A 14,097-nucleotide genomic window follows, 5' to 3' on the forward strand; every position below is an offset into this window, starting at 1 on the left:
GCAAGCACATAGCAGGAGGAAAGGGAGGAATAAATCTAGCCCACGGAATATGGTGCCCAACACTTGTAAGCTGCCATTCAACACATGTGAAGGGACTTTTTTTTGTCTTTTCTAGGGCCGCTCCCGCGGCATATGGAGGTTCCCAGGCTAGGGGTCCAATCGGAGCTGCAGCCACCGGCCTACGCCAGAGCCACAGCAACGCGGGATCCGAGCCAGGTCTGCGACCTACACCACAGCTCACGCAACGCCGGATCGTTAACCCACTGAGCAAGGGCAGGGACCGAACCCGCAACCTCATGATTCCTAGTCGGATTCGTTAACCACTGCGCCGCGATGGGAACTCCATCTGGCAAATTCTTTCCTGGGACTCTGATAATATAGAAGAGTATCGCCAGCCAGCTGTGTGACCTTGAGCAAAAGTACCTGACCTCTCTGGACCTCTGTTTCCTCATCTGTAAAATGGGAGAAGTAATGCCTCGCAACAATGCAGGGAAAATGAACACAGTAGCAAGAAAACACGTGTAAATTCCTCAGTAAGATGTTTGGCACAGAGCAAGAGCTCAATAAATGATGGAAATTATCATTATTATTCACAGACTTTCTGGAAGGGAAGGTGATGTTTGCATAGGCTCGGTGCATTTTTGCCAGGATTTATTGCTAATGATAACATGCTTTCAAACAAAAATTAGAATTTGGGGAAACTTATCCACAATCGTGAGCTGGGCAGCTTCCCAAGACTTAAAGACGATGAGATTGGTGGTGAGAGTAACAAATGAGGTGGTTTTTTTTAAAAATAATGACTAATGGAATATTTCAACATTTGGAAGATCTGCTTAACTCACTGAATCAATATTTTCCAAATGACCCATGTCGGATATTATAAAATCATGCATGTATGAATGAAAGATCCATTCCAAGTATAAGACTGACTGGTGGATTTTAATCTAAGAGCTACAAGAATTCATTGATAGGATTTCACATTCCACTTTGCAATTTTCCTTTAAGAAATTTGTTTTTCGTGACCGAGCCTCCTTGTCTGCCCGCTTGCATCTCTCACGAGCATCCTATCTTAATAAATCTACTTCTTGCCGATCAAAAAAAATTGTTTTTGCAAAGCAATAAAGAAAAATACGGAGTTCCCGTCATGGCTAAGTGGAAAGGAATCTAACTAGGAACCATGAGGTTGTAGGTTCAATCCTTGGCCTCGCTCAGTGGGTTAAGGATCTGGCGTTGCCATGGATGTGGAGTAGGCCAGCAGCTGTAGCATCAACTTGACCACTAGCCTGGAAACTTCCATATGCCACAGGTGCAGCCATAGGAAGAAACCCAAAAAAAGAAGAAAAAAAAAGGAATAGATGAAGCTAATATGGTGAAATCTTGCTAACTGTGAATCCAAGGTATGAGAGTGTCTGGTCAGGTCCTCTGAGAAGCCACATGGATAGAAAGTCCTTGAGCCAAATTTGCCCATCAGAGGAATCCCATTCTCGCAAGAAGGAACCTGCCTAGTAGCGGTATGAGTTTCCTGTGGCTTCTGTAACAAATTGCCACAAACTGGGGGCAGGCTTAAAACAACAGACATTGGAATTCCTACATTCGAACAGTGGGTTAAAAAGCTGACTGCAGTGGCTCAGGTTGCAGCTTAGCCTCCAATGCAATCCCTGACCCAGGGAGCTCCCTCAGCAGGCCGAAGGTGTGGCCACTAAAAACAAACAAACAAACAAAACACACGTTTATCCTCTGGCAGCTCTGGAGGCTGGGAGTCTGAAATCAAGGTGGCAGCTGGGTCAGTTCCTTCTGGAAGCTCTCAGGGCGTATCTGTTCCAGGCCTCTCCCCAGCTTCTAATGCTGCCAGCGTCCTCGGCTGGGAGCTGCCTCACTCCCATCTCTGCCTCTGTGGTCTCGCGGCTCTTTCCCTGATGGCTGTGTCACTTCGTAAAACCAAGTCTGAGGGGTTTTCACCCAGAGCCAAAGGGAACTTCAGGCTGTCCACCTGAGCCCCTAGTTGTGTGGCCCGCCCTGCAGGACATGTTATCGGAAATGTGTTTCATCTTTAAATGTCAGCATCAAACTCAGCCCAGCGACCTCTCTGCGGAGGGAAGGGAGCAGGTGGAGGAGGAAACACAGGTGGCCGCCTCCCTCCATCAGCTCCTGCCTTCCGACACGCGAAAACGATGCTCACCCGTTTATTTCTTCTTCTCACTCTTTGGCTCTTTTACTTTGGGTGGCAGAAAACACAGAGTTGAGGCCTGTTTTTTTTGTTTGTTTTTTTGTTTTTGTTTTTTGTTTTTTTTTTTGGCTGCATCTTCAGCATGTGGAAGTTCCTGGGCCAGGGATCCAACCCAGGCCATAGCAGTGACCCGAAACATGATGGTGACCATGCCAGGTCCTTAACCCACTGAGCCGCACGGGGAACTCCTTCCAATCTCCTTTCGCCTATCTAAATAAGGGTCTTTTCTACCCTCCAGGGAAGGTTGACTACAATAAAAGATGAAGAGATTTTGAAAAGAACCGTCGCCCATGGCCCCAGCACGCAGGCATGACCCCTATGATTGTTCGATTTCTCTTCTCCCCCTGAGCTAGTTATTAGCAAGGATACGATTGGAATCTGCAACGTGGGCTTTGGGGCGCCAGAGGCCTAAGCTCAGTCCCCAGCTCCCTGATTCAGCAGCAGGGGAGCTGTGGATGTGCCGCTGCAGGAAGACTTGGTTTCCTCCTCTGATGCCTTTGTCAAAGGGGCCTTGTCAGGATTAAATGAGGTCATATACATCAGCTAAACCGAGGACCATAGATAGAGAGGGGACAGCCAGGGCTGCCCAAGAAGCGGGTATCACTGACCCTCCAGGGAGCGTGGTGGGCCATGCAGGGGTGGAGGAGAGGGGGCTCCAGGGCAGACTAGACATGTTGGCTCAGCATCTCTAAAGCACGGGGCTGGACCAGCAGCTGAGTCCGGGCGGGAGAGGCTGGGAGCCTTGGCAGAGATGACAGTGGAGAAATGGGCAGGGATGGCGTTCCCGCTGCGGTGCAGTGGGTTAAGAATCTGACTGCAGCAGCTCAGGTCACTGTGGGAGCACTGGTTTGATCTCTGGCCCAGTACAGCGGGTTCAAGGATTCAATCCCTGGCCTGGGAATGTCCATATTCTGTGAATATGGCCAAAAATTTAAAAAAAAAAAAAAGACAAAAAGAAATGGGCAGGGGGCAAATCAGGTAATACCATCCACCATTCGCAGAAGACCATGTGCTGGCACTTTGGTTAAATCCTTCCAATGCGTCAGTGATTCATTTATTGGTATGTTTTCATTCAGCAGAGCATCGGGAGCGCCTACCATACGCAAGTGTCCATACAGATGCTGCAGACGGGGGCACAGGCAGTAAAATAGAAGCAAATGCAGAATGTGTCTGTACACGGACTGGACCTAGAGAGATACACACGAGTTCTCAGCTCACATGGGCCCAGTAGGTTGTTTCCAGAATTCCCATCCCTGAGAACATTGCCCCATTTCTCATCTTCTCCCTTTTTAAACAATCATTAAGTAATTAAATATGCAATGACTTGGCGGCCAGTGAGCACCTAAGGGTTTCCCGACAGCAGGGCCTCCTCATAAAGGGGGGCCGCTTACCGCCCGTGAACTTGAGCAGCAGACTAAGTGATGGTTTGGTCCCCTCACACGCTGGCAGGTCAAAGCCACGCAGTTCCCGGTTCTGCCCCAACAATCCTGCTTTTGCTCTGGGGAGGTGGGGACCACGCCACCTTGCTTTTCTTTCTTTCTTTCTTTCTTTGGGGTCTTTTGACTTTTTACGGCCACTCCCGTCGCATATGGAGGTTCCCAGGCTAGGGGCCTAATCAGAGCTACAGCCGCCAGTCTATACCACAGCTACAGCCACGCCAGATCCGAGCCACATCTGCGACCTACACCACAGCTCACGGAAATGCCGGATCCTTAACCCACTGATCGAGGCCAGGGATCGAACCCGCAACCTCATGGTTCCTAATCGGATTCGTTTCCACTGTGCCAGACAGGAACTCCCCAGCTTGCTTTTCACTGTAGCCTCAACAAGGCTTGATGTCTGACACGACACGCTCCACACATTTCTGACGAGGTCATGAAGGACCGGGGCCCCAAAGAACTTGGCAACCGGGGCTGGAGTCTCCAAAGGAAGCCGCACTTTCAAGCCTTCGCCCACTCTCAGGCTGTGTCCTGAGTGGAAATTCCTTCCCGTTCCAGGACCCCTGAGCTTTTCCGAGCTTGACAAGCTCACCCGGCTAGTTAGAGAGAGGAAGACCAGCCCTCGTCCCTTGATGGGGATGGAGCAGGAGAGTTACACAGGGGGGTGCAGAAGTCCCTGGAGGGGACCACAGCTAGAGAGGGAAGCTAGGGGACTGGGGGAGACCACTGCAAGTTAACCATCGCTCGAGAAAGCATCCCAACGAACCAGGCCTGCTTAACTCTAAACCCATAAATAAAAGCCCCAGCTATGCCTCCAGTCATGAAGTGAGAGAGAAACAGAGGCCTGCATTCAAGTTCAAAAAGATAGTGAACCTCAGGACCAAGGGCAGGAGTTTAAGGGAAGGATGACCTTCCAAAGTAGGAGAGCTGCGGAGTTCCCGTCGTGGCGCAGTGCTTAACGAATCCAACTAGTAACCATGAGGTTGCGGGTTCGATCCCTGGCCTCGCTCAGTGGGTTAAGGATCCAGCATTGCCATGAGCTGTGGTGTAGGGTACAGATGCGGCTCGGATCCTGTGTTGCTGTGGCTGTGGTGTAGGCCAATGGCTACAGCTGCGATTGGACCCCTAGCCTGGGAACCTCCATATGCCGCGCGGGGACGGCCCTAGAAAAGACAAAAAAAGAAAAAGAAAAAAAAAAACCAAGTAGGAGAGCCTCATTATACAGAAAGCTGGGGATGATCAGACATGTTTTAGCCTAAGTCACCGCCTTCTGCTGATCTGAATAAGCACCAGGACAGTCCTGGTTTGACCTCAGAGGGTCGGATACTCTCTTTCCGGACATGACAGAGGACCCACTGGACGGACGCTGAGCCGGACTCTACCTAAGAATGAGGATGAGGGCCGCTTTTCCTCCTCCCCACTTTCCTTGGATTATACAAACGTAGCCGCCTAATCCTCAGGGCAGCGCCTTCTCCCTGCTAGTTCCCAGGGCTTTCGTGCGTGATTATGAACTTAACAGAGGTCCCCCAAAGTCCCCCAGGTTTCCCTCCCTATCCTCCGCTTCCTGGGCAACTGTCCCCCTCCATCCCTGTCGAGGTGGAAGCACAAACGTTCAGTCTGTAGCACCAAACGGTCTCTGAAGTCTGCACGTACGAATAAGTCCCTCCGAGGCCTGTCCTCGAATAAGATCATCTAACGGCGAATGAAAGCCAAGTCTGCGTGTACTGCAATTATATTCATTTACTTTTTCATTCTTTTTTGCTTTTTAGGGCCACACCTGCGGCACAGGGAGGTTCCAAGGCTGGGTGTCCAATTGGAGTGACAGCCGCCAGCCTACATCACAGCCACGGCAACGCGGGATCCTTAACCCCCCCGAGCCAGGGACTGAACCCACCACCTCATGGTTCCTAGTCAGATTCGTTTCCGCTGCGCCATGACGGGAACTCCTGTATTCACTTACTTCCTGGAGGAGCACATGCAGATCCTTCACCTCCAGGGGACTCTGGCGACACCGTGGAAACACTCTCATTTTTCTCCTGAGTCCCCAGGGCCTCGTCGCCCTATAGATGGAAATTAGGTTCTGGACTCATGTTTTGTGTCTATCAGCCTGTTAAATCCTCACCACAATCTTAGGAAGTCAGAGCCATTACTCTTCGCTTCATTTTACACACGAAGAAATTGTGGATTTTTCTACCCTAGTTCATGTCACTGGTCCCTCCCTAGAGGGTCAAGCCAGGATTTGAACCCAGGCCTGTTGGATGCCTCAGACTTTGCCGGTAACTTCTGCCCTCACCACCTTCAAATAACTCAAGTTTCATCTTCGCTCTCTGACAAGCCCTTGCATTTTTTGTCTTTTTTGTTTTTTTCCTTCTTTCTTTTTAGGGCTGCCCCTGCAGCATACGCAAGTTCCCAAGGTAGGGGTCATAGTGCAGCTATAATCACTGGCTTACCCCACAGCCGCAGCCACAGCAATGCTGGATCTCAGCTGCCTCTGTGACCTACACCTCAGCTCACAGCAACACCTGATCCTTAACCCACCGAGCGAGGCCAGGGACTGTGCCCGCATCCTCATGGATACTAGTTGAGTTCTTAACCTGCTGAGCCACAATGGGAACTGCAGCCCTTGCATTTCAGGATAGTTTCTGTGTGTTGACAAATAAACCTGCTCCAGCCTCTCCTCCAGTGTCTTGCGGACTCAGTAGCTCTCTTATCATTTCCTGAAAACTGGCTTCATCTCTTGGTAGGCGTTGAGCCAATAGACACAGTCAAGCCAAAGATCAGAAAAAGGAAGGACTGGAGTTCTCACCGTGGCTCAGTGAGATGGGCAGCATTGATGGAGCACCAGAATGCAGGTTCCATCCCTGGTCTGGCACAGCGGGTTAAACCATCCTGCATTGCCACAGCTGTGGTGTAGGTTGCAGCAGTGGCTCAGGTCTGATCCCTGGCCCTGGAACTCCATATGCTGTCGGAAGGCCAGAAAAAGAGAAGGAGGAGGAGGGGGGAGGAGGAGGAGGAGGGGGGAGGGGAGGGAGGAGGAGGAGGAGAAGAAGGTGATAGAGGAGGATGAGCAGGAGGAGGGGGAGAAGAAGGAGGAGGAGAAGGAGGTGGAGAGGGGGAGAAGCGGGGGGAGGAAGGGGAGGGAGGAGGAGGGGGAGGAGGAGGAGAAGAAGGTGATGGAGGGGGGAGGCAGGGGAGGAGGAAGGGTTTCTTACTACTCGTAGCAGGAAAGAGAACATCTTCCCAGAGCATGGTCCCCCGACAGCAAAACTGGGGGAGTTTGAAGCTAAGGGGACATGCATATGCATGAAAGGGCTGGAGCAGAAGAGAATTCAGCCTAGAATTGGGGCAAAGGCCCACAGAGGCCAAGCCTCAGTTGATGGAAGTCGGGAGTCGTCCTTGACAGAAGGGTCCTTCCCGCCTCCCCGCAGGGGCTGGAGGGGGCTTAGTTCCCAGAGAGCAGAAAGGTCTATTGCTTTGTGTATTCCTCGAGAAGAAGCTAAGACTCGGCCTATCACTGCCTCGTCTCTGCTCCTGTATCCTTTTCCCCGTGAAGATCACTCATTACAGAGACCTGCTCAGGGGCAGAACAGCCTTCGGTCACAAAATGACTTAGGCCAAAATGGCTTCTCTTATGTCAAGAAAGCCATGCCCGGAGGTCCCAATGTGGCTCAGCAGGTTAAGAACCAGACCAGGATCCATGAGGACGTGGGTTCAATCCTTGGCCTCGCCCAGCGGGGTAAGGCTAGGGCGTTGCCATGAGCTGAGCACATGCGGCTGGGATCCCACGTTGCAGTGGCTGTGGTGTAGGCTGGCAGCTGCAGCTCTGATTCGACTCCTATAGCCTGGGAACCTCCATAAGCCATGGGTGCAGCCCTAAAAAGACAAAAGACAAAAAAAAAAAAAAAAAGTACATCATTTTCATCTCTCCAGGACCAAAGTCACCACGAGCTAACATCTAAACTGACAGAGTGCGAGTCCAGTGGTAAACAGTGAGTCGCACAAAATGACCTTTCCCTGGAGAGGCAAGCTCTGGGCCAGCGGTGGTCCACTGCTCCCTTATGTAAATAAAGTTTTATCAGAACAAGTTCTGGGCCATGCATTTACATATCCCCTCCAGCTGCATTCCTGCTGCAAAAGCCGACCTGGGGAGTTGCAACACAGACCCTCTGGCCCACAAAATCTTTACTCTCTGGCCCTTTCCAGGAAAAATTTGCCCTCGAGCTGTGGTCTCTGGAGTTCCCGTTGTGGCTCAGCAGGTTAAGGACCCAATGTTGTCTTTCTGAGGATTCAGCCTCAATCTCTGGCCTCGATCAGTGGGTTAAGCCTCCCAAGTTGCTGCAAGTTGTGGCATATGTCGCAGCTGCAGCTCCAATTCGACCCCTGGCCTGGGAACTTTGATATGCCACAGGTGTGGCTGTAAAAAAAAAAAGGAGAAAAAAGAAAAAAAATGCAGCATCAACCCCTGGGAAATGTGAGAAATGTAATACTGAGGTTCCGCCCCAATTCAGACCCACCAAATCAGAAATTCCAGGAGTAGGCAGGCCAGCAATCTGGGTTGTAACACCGTCAGGGGGGCTTCTAATGCCTTTGAGAGTCAGGTGACCCCTGGGCAGATTTGAGGAACAAGCTGTTGTAGTCTGCTAAGACACCTTGAGAGTATCTAGTGTCCCAAACAGGGGATAACTTTTATTTATATGACATGTGGGTGAAAACAGTGGGAGCCAAGATTGGTGAGCTCAGCGTATGACAGGTTGCGCCAAGGCAGGAAGTGAAAATATCCTGTCGTTGAAAGCTTTCAGCACAGGAATGGAAATCACTTTTTCACTGTAGACAGACATCTCAGGCATCGGCATGTTTAAACACGTGGGAGTGGGGCTGGGGAGGTGGAGGAGCACAAAGAGATAGGAGCACTTGGTGCCAGGTAAGAGCCTGAAACTGAATTCCAGGCTGGAGACACTTTGGGAACTCCTGGATACAGCCACACCTGAAGCCAGAGAAAATTCAGCCTTCTCAATTAAGCCATCATGAATAGGAAGCTGCAGAGGAGCTGATTAACAAGGGAAAGAATCGAAAAATACTGATGTCGGAGTTCCCGTCGTGGCTCAGTGGTTAATGAATCCAACTAGGAACCATGAAGTTGCAGGTTCGATTCCTGGCCTTGCTCGGTGGGTTAAGGATCCGGCGTTGCTGTGAGCTGTGGTGTAGGTTGCAGATGCGGCTCGGATCCCCTGTTGCTGTGACTCTGGTAAAGGCCGGTGGCTACAGCTTTGATTTGACCCCTAGCCTGGGAACCTCCATAGGTCATGGGTGCACCTTAGAAAAGACCAAAAAAAAAAAAAAAAGTGACATCATGGTTATCTGTCAACAGTTCAGGGGATGTTTAGCTGTAAGTAGAACTGAAATGGCACAGGAACCTCTGTGCCCCTCCCTGGTACAAATCCTTTCTCTTTGTGGGTACTAGGTTTCATTCAGCCCTTCCCTGAGTTCCAAAGGGCAGATTCCAACAGTTGCCTATCAGGGAAGGGAGGGGATGCAGAAACTAGAAAGAATAGTGTAGCCCTGGGCCAGGGTTCCTTCTCAAGGAAGAGATGTAACAGTATCTTCGAGTTCTGCAGGACAAGGCCCCCACCCTGATGGAGGATGGCAACTTCCTGCTGAGCACACGATTCCTGGAGCACCGCCCAGTGACCTCATCACCAACCAATCAGAGCAAAGCCATATGCCCTGCAGCCCGCCCCCCAGGTTTTGCCTGTTAAAAACTTCTCCTGGAAAACCAGAGATGAATTCGAGGTTCTTGAGCATTAGCCAGCTATTCTCCTTGCTTGGCTCTGCCACAAATCTTTCTCTGCTCCAAACTCTTAGGTTTCTGTTTGCCTGGCCTCGCTGTGCGTAGGACACAGGAACTGGCATTTGCCAAGAACCTCTCTGGTCGCTTTGAGTCATCTGGCAGGAACGCAAGCGCAGGGAAAGAGTCCTTTTCTAGAGGCATAGCTTCTTTTCCTTTCCATCAACACACCTTTGTGAACAGAGGTTGTGAATACACCTGTACTGGCCGACATTGCCTCACTTCGGAGGCAAACGCGCCGAGGCTTAGATTCCAGTTCTGCCCCCTCGACAAGAGATTAAACTTTTCTGTCTCTGTTTCTTCATCTCTGATCTTGAGATTACGAGGAGCGCCTCTAGCACAGCGGAGAAGCGTACACAATGAGACATCAAAGGCAGAGCTCCACCCGACGTCTGGTCCATGCTAAGCATCTTTATTATAAGGGAGGATGTTATCACGATCAACCTGGGGTCTCCAGATGGACAAACATTTTTTAGACTAAGTGGCTTGTGACAAGGATTGTTTCATTCCAATCGGAGATGAATTCTTTTCAAGGAACTTAAAAAATAATTAAAGAGTGATTACCCTTTGATAGAGAATTACTATGAAAGTGTTTTGTATATAAGGCTGTGTTGTTGCTGTTGGCATTTTTGCTCCATTAGTTATACAATAATTTTTGGGGTCTCTTTAGGGTCCACCCGCGGCATACGGAGGTTCCCAGGCTAGGGGTCGAATTGGATCTGCAGCTGCCGGTCTACACCACAGGCACAGCAATGAAGGATCCGAGCCATGTCTGTGACCTATACCACAGCTCATGGCAACACTGGATCCTTAACCCACTGAGCGAGGCCAGGGGATTGAACCAGCGTCCTCATGGATACTACTCAGGTTCAGGTACTCATACTACCACTGAGCCACAGCAGGAACTCCCCCGAATCATTTCCTGACCAGGGCTCCTTTGGGCACCTGCTTAGAGGATAAGCGGGATGCAGGTCACACCCTGAGGGACATGAATCCTCTCCAGCCATCTCAGCCCACAGCGAAGGGAACGGAGATGTCAGAGAGAAAGTGTCTAGTGCAGAGGGCACGTGACAGAGCTAAAGCTAAGTCCCACATTCCTGGTACAAAGCCTCATGCTCTGTCCACGTCACAGAGGGGAATCTAGTCCCTGTTTTAAAAGCAGGAGACCCCAAGCACAGCTTTGCCTGAACCTAATTAGTTATGGAGCTCAGACTGGCATCCTGCTCTCTCGAATTTCAGCCTGGAACCACCGCAAAAAGGCCCCCAGCACTAGTGCCCTTACAAGATCGGAATGGCACATAGCAGTTATTTTAGTGCCTTTAGGTGACTGAGGGAGTGGCGCCGTGACCCTGGGAAGATGAATCACTGCTCTGGCATGCCTGGTAAAGGGATGCCATTGAGCCCAGCCTGCAGTCCCAGGGCCAGCGGATGCTGGACACCATTCAAAGGGTTGGGCCGCACCCCAGGGCTTCCCACCTCCCTCAAGAGGAAGTCCGCAGACGAAGTTCACTTTCTCTGGGAGGCAGCAGGTGTGCGGCTCCGGCAGAGGTTTGCTCCAGGACCTCTCCGTCCGTCTCAAGCTGGAAGCTTCAGCTACCCCCAGGCCGGGTTGTACTTAACCAGAGAGAAGCCCGGGGGCTTTAGGTTTGGCAGATTCCTAGCTCGGGAAAGCCTGTGGGTGCAGAGCGGGGACAGAACCCTCTAGAGAGCAATGATCCTCAGGTAGGCCTGCATTAGACTCCCCAGGAGGGCCGAGTCAGCAGATCTGGGTGGAGCCTGAGAATCCGCATTCCCAAAGTCCCTGGGATGCTGCCGCCCCCATCCAGGGACCACCGTTTGAGGACGACTGCTTTAGGGCGCCCTCTGGAGGATGGCCTGAGACCTGCACACAGAGAATTGCTCCCGGGCAGGCCTGAAATCAGTGCTGACTCTACACTCAACAATTTATTCCCGATTTTAGAACCCAAGTAAGGAGGGTTTTATCCTGGCTCTCAACTTGTGGTTATCTGGGAGACCCATATGCAAAACTCAGAGAATGGGCTGAATTACCGCTTTAATATTTTCAACAAATTTATTGCCAAAGACTTCATGTATCATAAAATTCAATGACTTTTCTTATAGTCACAGATATGTACAAATACAACCACCGTCAATTTTAGAGCATTTTCATCCCCAGAAAGAGAAACTCATAGCCTTTAGCTACTGCATCCCTGTCTTCTCTCATTCCCACCCCAGCCTGAAGCAACCACTAATCTACTTTCTGTTCCTATAAATTTGCCTATTCCGGCCACTGCATATAAACTGAATCATATGTCAGGGTGTCCTTTGTTCCTGGCTTCTTCAGCTTAGCATACTGATTTCAAAGTTTTGGGGAGTTCCCCGCCAGTCTAGTGGTTAGGACTCGGCACTTTCACTACTGCGCCTGGAATTCGATCCCTGGTCTGGGCAATGAGATCCCCCCATCAAGCTGCTGCATGCTGCAGCCGAAGAAAGACAAAACATGAGAAAACAAAAAACCCAAAGGTGTTCCCCCTGTGGGGCAAGGGGTTGGGGATCCAGTTGCAGCGGCTTGGGTTGCTGCAGAGGCACAGGTTCAATTCCTGGCCCTGCAGCAGTGGGTTAAAGGATCTGGTGTTGCCTCACCTGTCATGTAAATTGCAGCTGTGGCTCAAATTCAATCCCTGACCCAGAAACTTCCATATACCATTAAAAAAAAAAAAAAAAAAAAAAAAAAGCTTTGTTGAGACATAATTTATACACATAACATTTGCCCATTTAAAATGTACAGTTTGCTGGGTTTCAAGGCATTTTGTCACTGTCCCTAGCTGACCTGGCTTCGTTGGTCTGCTGCCGCCTCTTCACCACTGTAATCCCAGCACCCCCCGCCTGCCCGACACAAACCTGGTGAATAGCTGGCACCTTTGCGAGCGAGCTCAGAGTTGTCAGGCTCCATGGAGGATGTGGCTACGTCCTGGAGACAATGACCTTGGCCTCAGCTCACATTCAGTGTGGACCCCCCACCCCGTGTGTGAATCTGAAGAGGGAGGCCTGGCTCCTCGCTGCCCTCCGCCCAGCCCACGCTGCCCTGCCAGCCCAGCGTGGGGACAGCAATCTGCTGATGGCTGAGTGGAGGCCCGTGGTCAGCCCTCAGCTCCCATGAGCAGCCCTGCAAGGCCTTCTGGGGACAGAATACCCTGCAGGAATTTACACGGGCGGTCATGTTCAAGTGGTTGAAACAAGAGCAGGGCCTGAGATGGCAGACTTGGGTTAAAGTCCAGCTCCAGGCATAACAGAGGCCTCTGGGATGGGACACAGATGCCCTGCCCTCCTCTGTTGCTGCTATGACATGGGCCCCCCTGGTGTCCTGTGGACAGCATGGCACCCCCTCCATCACACACCTTGCTGCTTTCTGCCCCAGGGCATGTCACGGAACAGCTGGCTCAGTCAGAAGAGCAGCCCAGGAGCAGAGGTCCTTAGGGCCCTGGGAGCAGCCCTGCCTGGGGGGCAGAGGCCAGTAAAGGCTCTCGCCTTTCTTCCTCAGGCAGGTGATGTGTGAGAAAGACCCAGGCGGCCAGCTCACTGATAACACCAGCAAGAGGTGCCACTGCTATCCCCAGTCCCCCCAACTTGGGGCACTGCCACTGTGATGCCATCGGGGAATAGGACGCAGCAGCCATTTGGCTGCTAAGCACACCTGGGACACTGGCTCTGGGAAACGATGGCTGCTAGCCCGCAAGTCTGGGAGGGGTGGCATGTGGAGATGGAGAGAGGAGACAGGGAGCCTAAAGAGGTGGGGGGAGCAGAGTGGAGGGAAAGGAAGGAGAGGGGAGGGCCCCGCTGTCTCGGGCCCCACTGGGCCCCAAGGGCCATGACCATGAGGCCCAGGTGAGAGCTGCTTCCATAAGCGCAGGCAACCCTCAGGTTTGGCAGCAAAAATAACCAAATGTTATGACTTGGGGGCGACTCACTACTCGGTGGTAGATAAAGTACCGTCTTCACTTTTCCTCCCTCCTGGTTGGCTCCCGCTTGCTGGGAACCTGGGGACCAGCTCCCCAGATCAGCCACCCGCCTTCAAGCCCTGGTCTCAGGCTCTCCCGTCAAGAGGACTCAAGACAGCGGAACCCGGACCTGCTGGGAGGTAAGGTGATTTGACTTGGCTAAGGTAACGAGCCCGAGCTCTGGGCGCTTGATCTGGAAAAGAGGCGTATTGTTTCTGACCCAAGATTCTTCTCCAAATGCAAGAATCCAAGCGATTTAGCACCTGGCAGCCCATACCCCATTGGGGCAGCTCATTGGCTCAGAGGCAAACTAAAATCCAGTTTCCAGGAGTGACGGGCAGGGCGGCCCCTCGTGCCATCCTCCCAGAGCTGAACTGCCGAGGGTTCAGGGAAGAACTGCCCGACTGTGACTGGGCCTGTCGGCCTGCGTGGGGCCCTGCAAGAGCTCAGCAGGGCAGGGAACTATCTTCCTGTCCTTGGGCCCTAAGGGCAGTCAGGGGACTCAGTTCTTAGGGAAATGTTACTGTAGCTTTCTGATGAAGATAAGACAAGGCTTGTCTCTTTTTCTTTCCTAATTATCCCAACCGA

Source organism: Sus scrofa, chromosome 6, assembly GCF_000003025.6.
Source record: "Sus scrofa isolate TJ Tabasco breed Duroc chromosome 6, Sscrofa11.1, whole genome shotgun sequence".
Taxonomy (NCBI): domain Eukaryota; kingdom Metazoa; phylum Chordata; class Mammalia; order Artiodactyla; family Suidae; genus Sus; species Sus scrofa.